The sequence below is a fragment of the Lepus europaeus genome, chromosome 5 (assembly GCF_033115175.1).
Source record: "Lepus europaeus isolate LE1 chromosome 5, mLepTim1.pri, whole genome shotgun sequence".
NCBI lineage: Eukaryota > Metazoa > Chordata > Mammalia > Lagomorpha > Leporidae > Lepus > Lepus europaeus.
In genome coordinates this window covers 145,537,407-145,549,666 of record NC_084831.1, presented here as the reverse complement: position 1 = coordinate 145,549,666, position 12,260 = coordinate 145,537,407, and the positions used below count along the sequence as shown (strand labels likewise).

The window sequence follows — 12,260 nt, the reverse complement described above, 5'->3', positions numbered from 1 at the left end:
AAAACAAAGAGCACCGCGATTTTACATATGTAAAGCTCAGCCAAACTCAGTATCTTTAGCGAAACTGGAGAACACATTGAGGGCTGCATAAACTCTGTGTATGGTCCCAGGGGTAGATCAAACGAATACTCAGAGGCTAGATTTCAACTACCCTCAACTCCACTCCCAACTGAGTCAAAAAAAAAAAAAAGAGAGAGAGAGAGAGAGAGAGAGCGTCCCAGCAAGGAGCAAATAATCTGGGAGAGTCGCTCTTTACACAGCCTTAAACCTCAAGAAACAAGCATAGCTCTCTGGCCACACCCATCACAGCCCCTAAGGCTCCAACAAAACAGACAGCTCACTTAGAGGCATAGTATAACGAGAGAAAAAAAAAAAAAACAAAAACAAAAACACCACAAATTATCTCTAACTTGCCAAGCGGGAACGGAGGAGGGTAAGAAAGACAAAGACCTGAGAAGTCCGAGACATTGGGGGGAGGGGGAACAGAGGCCTCTGCCTTCACTCACCAAGCAAAACAAAGAGCACCGCGATTTTACATATGTAAAGCTCAGCCAAACTCAGTATCTTTAGCGAAACTGGAGAACACATTGAGGGCTGCATAAACTCTGTGTATGGTCCCAGGGGTAGATCAAACGAATACTCACAGAGGCTAGATTTCAACTACCCTCAACCCCACTCCCAACTAAGTCAAAACAAAAAAAAAAAAAAAAAGAGAGAGAGAGAGAGAGAGAGCGTCCCAGCAAGGAGCAAATAATCTGGGAGAGTCGCTCTTTACACAGCCTTAAACCTCAAGAAACAAGCATAGCTCTCTGACCACACCCATCACAGCCCCTAAGGCTCCAACAAAACAGACAGCTCACTTAGAGGCATAGTATAACGAGAGAAAAAAAAAAACAAAAACAAAAACACCACAAATTATCTCTAACATGTCAAGCAAGAAACATAGAAGCGGAGGTACCAAGAACAAGGAAGGCACTATGATGCCCCCAAGTGAACAAGACATGCCAATGCAAGATTATGAAGATGAAGAGATAGAGCAAATGCAAGAAGCAGATTTCAAAAAATTCACAAGAACATTAAGAAGTTCTCAAAAACAAATTCTTGAACTACAGAAATCCTTCATGGACAAGATAGAAAATCTCTCTCGTGAAAATGAAATATTAAGGAGGAATCAAAATGAAATGAAACAACTAGTGGAACAGGAAATTGCGATAGTGAAAAAAAACCTCAATGAAATGAAGAACTCAATAGATCAAATGGCAAACACATTAGAGAGCCTTAAAAACAGAATGGATGAAGCAGAGGAGAGAATATCGGAATTAGAAGACAGAGAACAGGAAAGGAAACAGTCAAATCAAAGAAAAGAAGAAGAAATCAGAAATCTAAAAAATACTGTCAGGAATCTACAGGATACTATTAAAAAACCCAACATTCGGGTTCTAGGAGTTCCTGAAGGCATGGAAAGGGAGAAAGGATTAGAAGGCCTTTTTAGTGAGATACTAGCAGAAAATTTCCCAAGTTTGGAGAAGGACAGAGACATCCTAGTACAGGAAGCTCAGAGAACCCCTAATAAACATGATCAAAAGAGATCCTCACCACGACACGTCGTAATCAAACTCACCACAGTGAAACACAAAGAAAAGATCCTAAAATGTGCAAGAGAGAAACGACAGATTACTCTCAGAGGATCTCCAATTAGACTTACAGCTGATTTCTCATCAGAAACCCTACAAGCCAGGAGAGAATGGCGAGGTACTAAGAGAGAAAAACTGCCAGCCCAGAATATTATATCCTGCAAAGCTCTCATTTATGAATGAAGGTGAAATTAAGACCTTTCACAGCAAACAGAAATTGAAAGAATTTGTCGCCACTCGTCCAGCCCTGCAAAAGATGCTTAAAGACGTGTTACATACAGAAACACAGAAACACGGTCACCAATATGAAAGAAGGTAAAGGAAGGAAACCTCAGAGCAAAAGATCACAGGAATCTCAAACCAGATATTAGAAAATATCTTTGGCAAATGGCAGGGCAAAGTTACTCCTTCTCAATAGTCACATTGAATGTTAATGGCTTGAATTGTCCAGTTAAAAGACACCGATTGGCTGATTGGATTAAGGAACAAAACCCATCCTTTTGCTGCTTACAAGAAACCCATCTATCCAACAATGATCCATACAAGCTGAGAGTGAAAGGCTGGAAAAAGATATACCACGCCAACAGAAATGAAAAGAGAGCGGGCGTAGCCATCTTAATATCGGACAACATAAACTTTACTACAAAAACTGTTAGGAGAGACAAAGAGGGGCACTATATAATGATTAAGGGATCCATTCAACAAGAAGATATAACGATTATCAACGTATATGCACCTAATTACAGGGCACCAGCTTATTTAAAAGACTTGTTAAGGGACTTAAAGGGAGACTTAGACCCCAATACAATAGTACTGGGGGACTTCAATACTCCACTCTCAGAGATAGACAGATCAACAGGACAGAAGATCAACAAGGAGACAGTAGATTTAAATGACACTATAGCCCAAATGGATCTAACAGACATCTACAGAACATTTCATCCTACATCTAAGGACTTTACATTCTTCTCAGCAGTACATGGAACCCTCTCTAGGATTGACCACATACTAGGCCATAAAGCAAGTCTCAGCAAATTCAAAAGAATTAGAATCATACCATGCAGCTTCTCAGACCACAAAGGAATGAAATTGGAAATTGGCAACTCAGGAATCCCTAGAGCACGTGTAAACACATGGAGATTGAACAATATGCTCCTGAATGAACAACGGGTCATAGAAGAAATTAAAAGAGAAATCAAAAATTTTCTGGAAGTAAATGAGGATAACAGCACAACATACCAAAACCTATGGGATACAACAAAAGCAGTGTTAAGAGGAAAGTTTATATCAATAGGTGCCTACATCAAGAAATTGGAAAGGCACCAAATAGATGAGCTTTCAAGTCATCTCAAGGATCTAGAAAATCTGCAGCAAACCAAACCCAAACCCAGTAGGAGAAGAGAAATAATTAAAATCAGAGAAGAAATCAACAGGATTGAATCCAAAAAAACATTACAAAAAATCAGCCAAACAAGGAGCTGGTTTTTTGAAAAAATAAACAAAATTGACACCCCATTGGCCCAACTAACTAAAAAAAGAAGAGAAAAGACCCAAATCAATAGGATCAGAGATGAAATGGGAAACGTAACAACAGACGCCACAGAAATAAAAAGAATCATCAGAAATTACTACAAGGACTTGTATGCCAGCAAACAGGGAAATCTATCAGAAATGGACAGATTCTTGGACACATACAACCTCCCTAAATTGAGCCAGGAAGACATAGAAAACCTAAACAGACCAATAACTGACACAGAAATTGAAACAGTAATAAAGGCCCTCCCAACAAAGAAAAGCCCAGGGCCAGATGGATTCACTGCTGAGTTCTACCAGACATTTAGAGAAGAACTAACTCCAATTCTTCTCAAACTATTCAGAGCAATCGAAAAAGAGGGAATCCTCCCAAATTCCTTCTATGAAGCCACCATCACCTTAATTCCTAAGCCAGAAAGAGACGCAACATTGAAAGAGAATTACAGACCAATATCCCTGATGAACATAGATGCAAAAATCCTAAATAAAATTCTGGCCAATAGAATGCAACAACACATCAGAAAGATCATCCACCCAGACCAAGTGGGATTCATCCCCGGTATGCAGGGATGGTTCAACATTCGCAAAACAATCAACGTAATACACTACATTAACAGACTGCAGAAGAAAAACCATATGATTCTCTCAATAGACGCAGAGAAAGCATTTGATAAAATACAACACCCTTTCATGATGAAAACTCTAAGCAAACTGGGTATGGAAGGAACATTCCTTAATACAATCAAAGCAATATATGAAAAACCCACGGCCAACATCCTATTGAATGGGGAAAAGTTGGAAGCATTTCCACTGAAATCTGGTACCAGACAGGGATGCCCTCTCTCACCACTGCTATTCAATATAGTTCTGGAAGTTTTGGCCAGAGCTATTAGGCAAGAAAAAGAAATTAAAGGGATACAAATCGGGAAGGACGAACTCAAACTATCCCTCTTTGCAGATGATATGATTCTTTATTTAGGGGACCCAAAGAACTCTACTAAGAGACTGCTGGAACTCATTGAAGAGTTTGGCAAAGTAGCAGGATATAAAATCAATCCACAAAAATCAACAGCCTTTGTATACACAGGCAATGCCACGGCTGAGGAAGAACTTCTAAAATCAATCCCATTCACAATAGCTACAAAAACAATCAAATACCTTGGAATAAACTTAACCAAAGACGTTAAAGATCTCTACGATGAAAACTACAAAACCTTACAGAAAGAAATAGAAGAGGATACCTAAAAATGGAGAAATCTTCCATGCTCATGGATTGGAAGAATCAATATCATCAAAATGTCTATCCTCCCAAAAGCAATTTATACATTCAATGCAATACCCATCAAGATCCCGAAGACCTTCTTCTCAGATATAGAAAAAATGATGCTGAAATTCATATGGAGACACAGAAGACCTCGAATAGCCAAAGCAATCCTGTACAACAAAAACAAAGCCGGAGGAATCACAATACCTGATTTTAGGACATACTACAGGGCAGTTGTCATCAAAACAGCATGGTACTGGTACAGAAACAGATGGATAGACCAATGGAACAGAATAGAAACACCAGAAATCAATCCAAACACCTACAGCCAACTTATATTTGACCAAAGATCCAAATCTAATCCCTGGAATAAGGACAGTCTATTCAATAAATGGTGCTGGGAAAATTGGATTTCCACATGCAGAAGCTTGAAGCAAGACCCATACCAATCACCTTACACAAAAATTCACTCAACATGGATTAAAGACTTAAATCTACGACCCGAAACCATCAAATTATTAGAGAGCATTGGAGAAACCCTGCAAGATATAGGCACAGGCAAAGACTTCCTGGAAAATACTCCAACAGCACAGGCAGTCAAAACCAAAATTAACATTTGGGATTGCATCAAATTGAGAAGTTTCTGTACTTCAAAAGAAACAGTCAGGAAAGTGAAGAGGCAACCAACAGAATGGGAAAAAATATTCGCAAACTATACTACAGATAAAGGATTGATAACCAGAATCTACAAAGAAATCAAGAAAATCCACAACAACAAAACAAACAACCCACTTAAGAAATGGGCCAAGGACCTCAATAGACATTTTTCGAAAGAGGAAACCCAAATGGCCAAAAGACACATGAAAAAATGTTCAAGATCACTAGCAATCAGAGAAATGCAAATCAAAACCACAATGAGGTTCCATCTCACCCCGGTGAGAATAGCTCACATTCAGAAATCTACCAACAACAGATGCTGGAGAGGATGTGGGGAAAAAGGGACACTAACCCACTGTTGGTGGGAATGCAAACTGGTTAAGCCACTATGGAAGTCTGTCTGGAGATTCCTCAGAAACCTGAACATAACCCTACCATACAACCCAGCCATCCCACTCCTTGGAATTTACCCAAAGGAATTTAATTTGACAAATAAAAAAGCCATCTGCACATTAATGTTTATTGCAGCTCAATTCACAATAGCTAAGACCTGGAACCAACCCAAATGCCCATCAACAGTAGACTGGATAAAGAAATTATGGGACATGTACTCCATAGAATACTATACAGCAGTAAGAAACAATGAAACCCAGTCATTTGCAACAAGATGGAGCAATCTGGAAAACATCATGCTGAGTGAATTAAGCCAGTCCCAAAGAGAAAAATATCATTTGTTTTCCCTGATCGATGACAACTGAGCGCCAAAGAGGAAACCTGTTAAGTGAAATGGACACTATAAGCAACAATGAACTGATCAGCTCCTGTCCTGACTTTAGATGTACAATGTAATACTTTATCCTTTTTAGTATTTGTTGTTGTTGTTGTTCTAGTACTATTGGTTGAACTCAGTAATTAACACACAATTATTCTCAGGTGTTTAAATTTTAACTGAAAAGTGATCCCTGTTAAATCTAAGAGTGGAAAAAGAGAGGGAGGAGATGAACAATTAGGAACATGCTCAATCGGACTGGCCGCAAATGGTGGAGTTAGAAATGTGCAGGGGATTCCAACACAATCCCATCAAGATGGCATGTACCAATGCCATCGCACTAGTCCAAGTGATCAATTTCAGCTCACAATTGATAGCTCTGATAGGTCTAAGAGTCAAAGAGATCACACAAACAAGACAAGTATCTGCTAATACTAACTGATAGAATCAAAAAGGGAGAGAAAGATCCAACATGGGAAGTGGGATACACAGCAGACTCATAGGATGGCAGATGTCCTAAACAACACTCCGGCCTCAGAATCAGCCCTCAAGGCACTCAGATCTGGCTGAAGAGCCCATGAGAGTATAGCAGGCATGGAAAGCCAAGATATCATGGGAAAAAAAAAAAGACCTAAATGAATGATCTCTGTGAGTGAGATCCCAGTGGAAAGAACGGGGCCATCAAAGAAGGAGATACCCTTCTCCGAAGGGAGGAGAGAACCTCCACTTTGACTATGACCCTATCGGAATAAGACCAAAGTCAGCGAACTCTAAAGGCTTCCATAGCCCTGGCAACTCATGACTAGAGCCTAGGGAGATTACTGACGCCATGAACAGGAGTGTCAAATTGTTAAGTCAGCAACAGGAGTCACTGTGTACTTACACCCCATGCGGGATCTGTCCCTAATGTGTCGTCTAAAGCCAAGTGATGCTATGACTGGTACTGAAACAGTATTTTTATACTTTGCGTTTCTGTGTGGGCGCAGACTGATGAGGTCTTTGCTAATTATATACTGAAGTGATCTTCTGTATATAAAGAGAATTGGAAATGAAAAAAAAAAACCAAAAAACAACCTGGTGTTAAAATGGAAATGGCATAGAAAATTAATTATTTTGAAAAAAAAATTATGTAGGATCTCTGTCTTTAATGTGCTGTACATTGCTATTTAATGCTATAATTAGTAATCCAATGGTAGTTTTTTCACTCGATGTTGCTATATGGGCAAAATGTTGAAACCTTTACCTAATATATACTAAATTGATCTTCTGTATACAAAGAGAATTGAAAATGAATCTTTACATGAATGGAAGGGGAAAGGGAGCGGGAGGGGGGAGGGTTGCGGGCGGGACGGAAGTTATGGGAGGGGGGAAGCCATTGTAACCCACAAGCTATACTTTGGAAATTTATATTCATTAAATAAAAGTTTAAAAAAAAAGGAAATATAATTTTTTTTAAAAAAGTATTGAAAAATCTCTCTTTGTGTTTCTTATTGTCACCCCCAATGAAATCAGCATTACTCTTCTGATTTTATTAATACATATCTAAATATACATTCCAGGGGATTCATTTATAGAAATCAAGCCACAATATTTAGCCTAGTTATTTGACAATAAGGAAACAAAGCTATTGCTATTGTCTGTGTGTGTGTGTTGCCTCCAAACTCATGTTGACAATTAGTCCTCCAGAGCAGACCCCAGGGACAGGCACGAGTTGGACTGGAGGAGGCCTCGCTGAGGGCCACCGTGGCCGCCTGGTGCAGCCATGTGATGTTAGAGTTGGCGCCCTCCTGGATGGCACGCCACTTGATGCTGCCCAGGTCAGAGGCCCGGTCTGAGCCAGCTGCCTTCTCGCCACAGTCCTGGGGCCTCTGCTGGCCGCTTGTCCTGCCTGACAGCCCAGGCCTTGCTTCTTGCTTCGCTGGGGGCCAAAGGCTGGGGGCCGGCGCCTGGGCGTGACTGAGCCTATGCAGAGCCACAGGAGCTCCTCCTCCGAGTGCGGGCTGGGGGAGCTGTCGCGTCCACCTCCTCAACACCAGGCCTGGGGGCCTGTGGGCTCCGGGCCTCCCAGGTGGCTGGCTGGCTGCTCACAGGGCTCCGGCTCACTGAGCGAGCTGGCCGAGGAGCTCAGGGAGTAGCAAGGTGGGGTCTCGTCGGGGATCACCCGGGGCTGGGCCCAGGGGTCGGCTGGGCCGGAGCTGCAGTCTTGGCTGGGGCCCGGGCCTCCTTCCCGTCCCGCTTCAGGGCCTGTGGGATGGCGGATGGTCACCGGAGGACGGCCAGGCCGAGGAGGGCACCTCATCAGAGTGGTAGAAGCAGTACACACCCTCCTCGGTGGGTGTCCTGAGGCACAGGGACTGCCTCCCCCCTTCCCCGGAGCCCTGTCCAAGTGGGCACTTGGGAGCCGGCCCAGGGGCAGCTCCAGCCCGGCCCGGCTCCTGCCTGTGCCCCGGGCCTGCTCCAGGCTCCAGCCGGTGCGCCTGGCCTTGAGCCGGTGCCCCGAGACCTGGCTGGAGGGGGCCGCGAGGCCGGGGGAGCTCCTGCTTGTCCAGCCTGCCTCGGGGCTGCTCCCTGGGGGGCCCTTACAGGGTTTCGTCGCAGAAGGACGCGGCGATGGAGAAGCTGACCAGCATGCCCTTGGCCAAGTCGGCGCACCAGTCATCCTCCCGGGCCGGGGCGGGCACCAGCTTGTAGAAAGGGACGGGCAGCGCCCGGCAGCCGGGCACCAGCACCGAGACCACCTTGCAGAGCAGCGCGGGCACGGCCGCCCCCAGGCACTCGCGCATCAGCTCCAGCTCCTGGTCCGCGGCCCTGCGGATGCTGGAGCCCGCGGGCGCTGGCCTCTCCTGGCGTCTGGCGGCTTCTCCCTGGCGGTGCCCAGCGCCACCGCCACCCCCCCGCAGCGCCGCGGTCGGGGCAGGCGGGCAGCAGCAGCCGCAGCTCCAGGACCTGCTGCATGGAGTGCTCCTGCAGGGCGACCGCGCTGAGGCTGGAGGCGCTGAAGTTCTCCTCCGTCTTCTCCATGGGGAAGCAGACACTGCCGACCTCCAGCTGGGGCAGCAGTACTCCCAGCAGTTGGCGATGTCAGGAAGCGCTTCCCGTAGCTCTCCCACTGCAGGCTGAACTGGCTGCTCTCGGGTTGGCCGACAGCGTGGCCGGCGGCACCTTCCTGCGGCTGGGCAGCATGGTCTGCCCGGGCTGTCGGGTAGCTCCCTGGGGCTCACCGTGCTGCTGCCCAGCCCACTGCAGGGGTCGCTGGGGATAGAGCTAGCGATGGACGGGCTCTGGAAGCTGCCCAGGGAGCTCACAGAGCTGCAGCGCCTCAGCACGAGCGACGTCTCCTGCACACAATTCTCAGAGGAGCTGGACAGCCTGGCGTCCTCCATGCCCAGGCCCCAGTCGCAGCCCCGCCTGGGCGTTGGGGTGGCCACAGGCAGGGATGCAGCCCCTGGCCCACGCCACGCCCCGTCCAGCTCCGCCTCTTCAGGGCCGGCCTCCTGCAGGCCCTCGAGGAGCCGCTGTCCAGGTCTCAGGCCTCGCTGGGGCCCGGGCGTCCGGCCGAGGACAGCGAGGACAGCGAGCTGCAGCGGGACAGCGAGAGGGGCCCCTCCTGCGCCACCAGCCTCTGCAGCACCCTGCTGGCCGCGGGCGGCCGGCCGGCCCCCAGCTTCTCGGGCACCTGGCTCAGTCCAGGCCTGCTTCCGGGCCGCGAGGAAGGGGGTGCTCGGGGCCGCCGGGGGCCCTCGCACCTGCCCTGCTCGCCGCCTCCATCAGGGGCATGTGCTGATAGGTGGGCGACAGCTTGATGGTGCGCACAAGGGCGTCGGCGCCAGCGCCCTCTCGGCTGGGCCCCTGGGCCTGGCCGCCCTGCAGGTTGATGTCAGCCCGAGTGGGCGCGGCTGCCTGCCCAGGAGCCCTGCGCCGTGCTCGGCCAGCGCGGCCAGCAGCAGGGCCGCATGTGCTCCCCGGGGCAGAAGCCGTCGCTGGTGCTGCCGCTGTTAAAGCTGTTGTTGGACAGGCTGGCGCGGGCCGCCTTGAGCTAGAGCAGGGGGTGCGCCCGGCGGGACTCCCCCGCCCCCCCCCCCCCCCCCCGCCTCCGGCCGGCCGCCCTGGAGCCGCGGCAGGGCAAGCAGGACTGCACTGCACCAGGCCTTCCCTTGGCGCCTCCTGCCCGGGGTCCCCGGAGCTGAGGCTGAAGCTGTCGTCAGACGAGGTGTGCAAGGCCGAGATGTCCTCCACCAGATGGTCAATCCACGCCACCACCAGCGCCAGCTTGGCCTTGGCTGCCACGGTCGCCTCTCCGCCGGCCTCCTTTTCGGGCTCCAGGCCGCGGCGGGCTGGCGGGGTGCGGGCTAGCGCCTGGCCCTGCAGGAAGGGGCTGCCCAGGAAGAGGGACAGCACGGCTGGGGGCTGGCGATCTTGGCGGTGGCAGCGGCCAGGGAAGGCGCGTCATTGTCGTGGAAGCAGCCCAAGTCGGAGGCGTAGTCCTGCGCCAGTCTGTCCAGGTGCTGCAGGGGCTGCAGAGGCGTCTTGGCGGTGGCCTTGTCCTCGGCCTCGGTCTCAGACAGGGCCTGCTTCTCCAGGTGGCAGAGCGCCTGCGCCAGGTGCCTGGCGTCGAGCTCCACCTCCAGCGCCCACTGCTTGTGCATGTAGAGGCTGGGCACGCAGATGCCGGGGACACAGCCGTGGCGGCGCCTGGTGCTTGGCGGGCCTGTGGGCCAGCCGGTTGCGCAAAGCAGCGGCGCTGCCCATGGCGATCATCTTGTGCCTGGAGTGCACCAGGTTGCGCAGCATGCCCACGGCGTCCAGGTCCCACAGCAGCTCCTGGTCCCGCGCGGCTGCGGGCCGACAGGTTCCAGTGTGTGCCGCATGCGTTGCTCAGGATGGTCAGGCTGTGAGAGGTCAGGTGCTGCAGCAGCGTCTGCAGGCAGTGATGGTCCTGGAGCACCTGCCTGGGTGGGGGGAGGGTGGGGGCGGGGTCAGGTGTGGCTGGAACAGATGGCTCCGCCCCACCCTCCGGGGACTGGACAGCCATTGTGGGCACTTGGGGGCGTGGACCAGCAGGTAAGAGGGGTGGTGGTGGTGGTGTGTCTCTGTGTTTCTCAAATTAATTTTAAATTACAACAACAACAAAAAAGGCCTGCTTCGCTGCTCACTAGGCTAATCCTCCACCTGTGGCGCCAGTACTCCAGGTTCTAGTCCTGGTTGGGGTGCTGGTTCTGTCCCGGTGGCTCCTCTTCCAGTCCAGGTCTCTGCTGTGGCCCGGGAGGGCAGTGGAGGATGGCCCAAGTGCTTGGGCCCTGCACCCGCATGGGAGACCAGGAGGAAGCACCTGGCTCCTGGCTTTGGATCAGCACAGCACACTGACCGTGGCGGCCATTTAGGGGGTGAACCAACGGAAGGAAGGCCTTTCTCTCTGTCTCTCTCTCACTAACTCTGTCAAAAAAAAAAAAAAAGAAAGAAAGAAAATTAGTCCTCAATGTTACATGGTATTTGAGGTGAGAGTCTTTGGGAGGTCATTAGGATTAGATGAGGTATGGGAGTAGGGTTCTGGGTTTGCATTAGCGCCTTTGTAAGAAAAGAAGGAGAGGCCCAAGCTCATACACTTTCTCTGTCTCAACAGGAGCTGCCCTGCACAACTTCAGGGCTCTGCAGAGAGCTCCTTTCCAATCAGAAAGCCCCCATCAGATGCAGCCCCCAACTTTGGGCTTCCCAGTCTCCAAGAAATGGATTTCTTTTCTTAATACGTTATCCAGTCTATGGTATTGGGTCACAGTAACAGAAAACAGACAAAGACAGCCACCAATGTCCTTAAAGCCTCAAAAGAACACCAGGGAGGGCAGTTTTCCCCATTGTCCAAAGAGGACATAGAACAATAATTCTGCCTGAATTCTTCTCCCCTCTGCAGATTCACCCTCCTCGTGATGCTGGAGACACTGGTGACCTGGGATGCTAGAGATGGTCTCCCTGGAGAGGCTGCTCATACTGGGCATGGTGACATGGGCCATACTGGGACACTGGTCACACTGCTCACGCCGGGGGCATGGTGACACTGGGGATCCAGAATCATTCTGGGGACACTGGTCATGAGGGGTTACTGCTCACACTGATGATGATACTGATAACACTTGGGTTTGCTTTGAGCCAGAAATTTTTTGTAATTTAGTCATCCAATTCTGTGTTTTTCAGAAATGCATGTATTTTACCCTAATGTGGATACAGACCATTTTACTGGGCCGTCTTTTGGTGCCACATTCAACATGAAGTTCCTTGGCAGAAGAAAGAATGTGATTAATTTACAGGGCTACCTCTGGATGATAGAGACTCCAGCTGTCAAGAGCATTTTGATTGTTAGTTTTGAGTCTCTAATGTCTTCAGATGTAGAGTATTTGCTCATTCTGTGCCT

General features: G+C 48.9%; 1 pseudogene; it reads right to left on the bottom strand.

Annotated features, from left to right (window-relative positions):
- Positions 1-7,434: 7,434 nt before the first annotated feature.
- On the bottom strand, positions 7,435-10,889 carry LOC133759303 (adenomatous polyposis coli protein 2-like; annotated as a pseudogene).
- Positions 10,890-12,260: the final 1,371 nt, after the last annotated feature.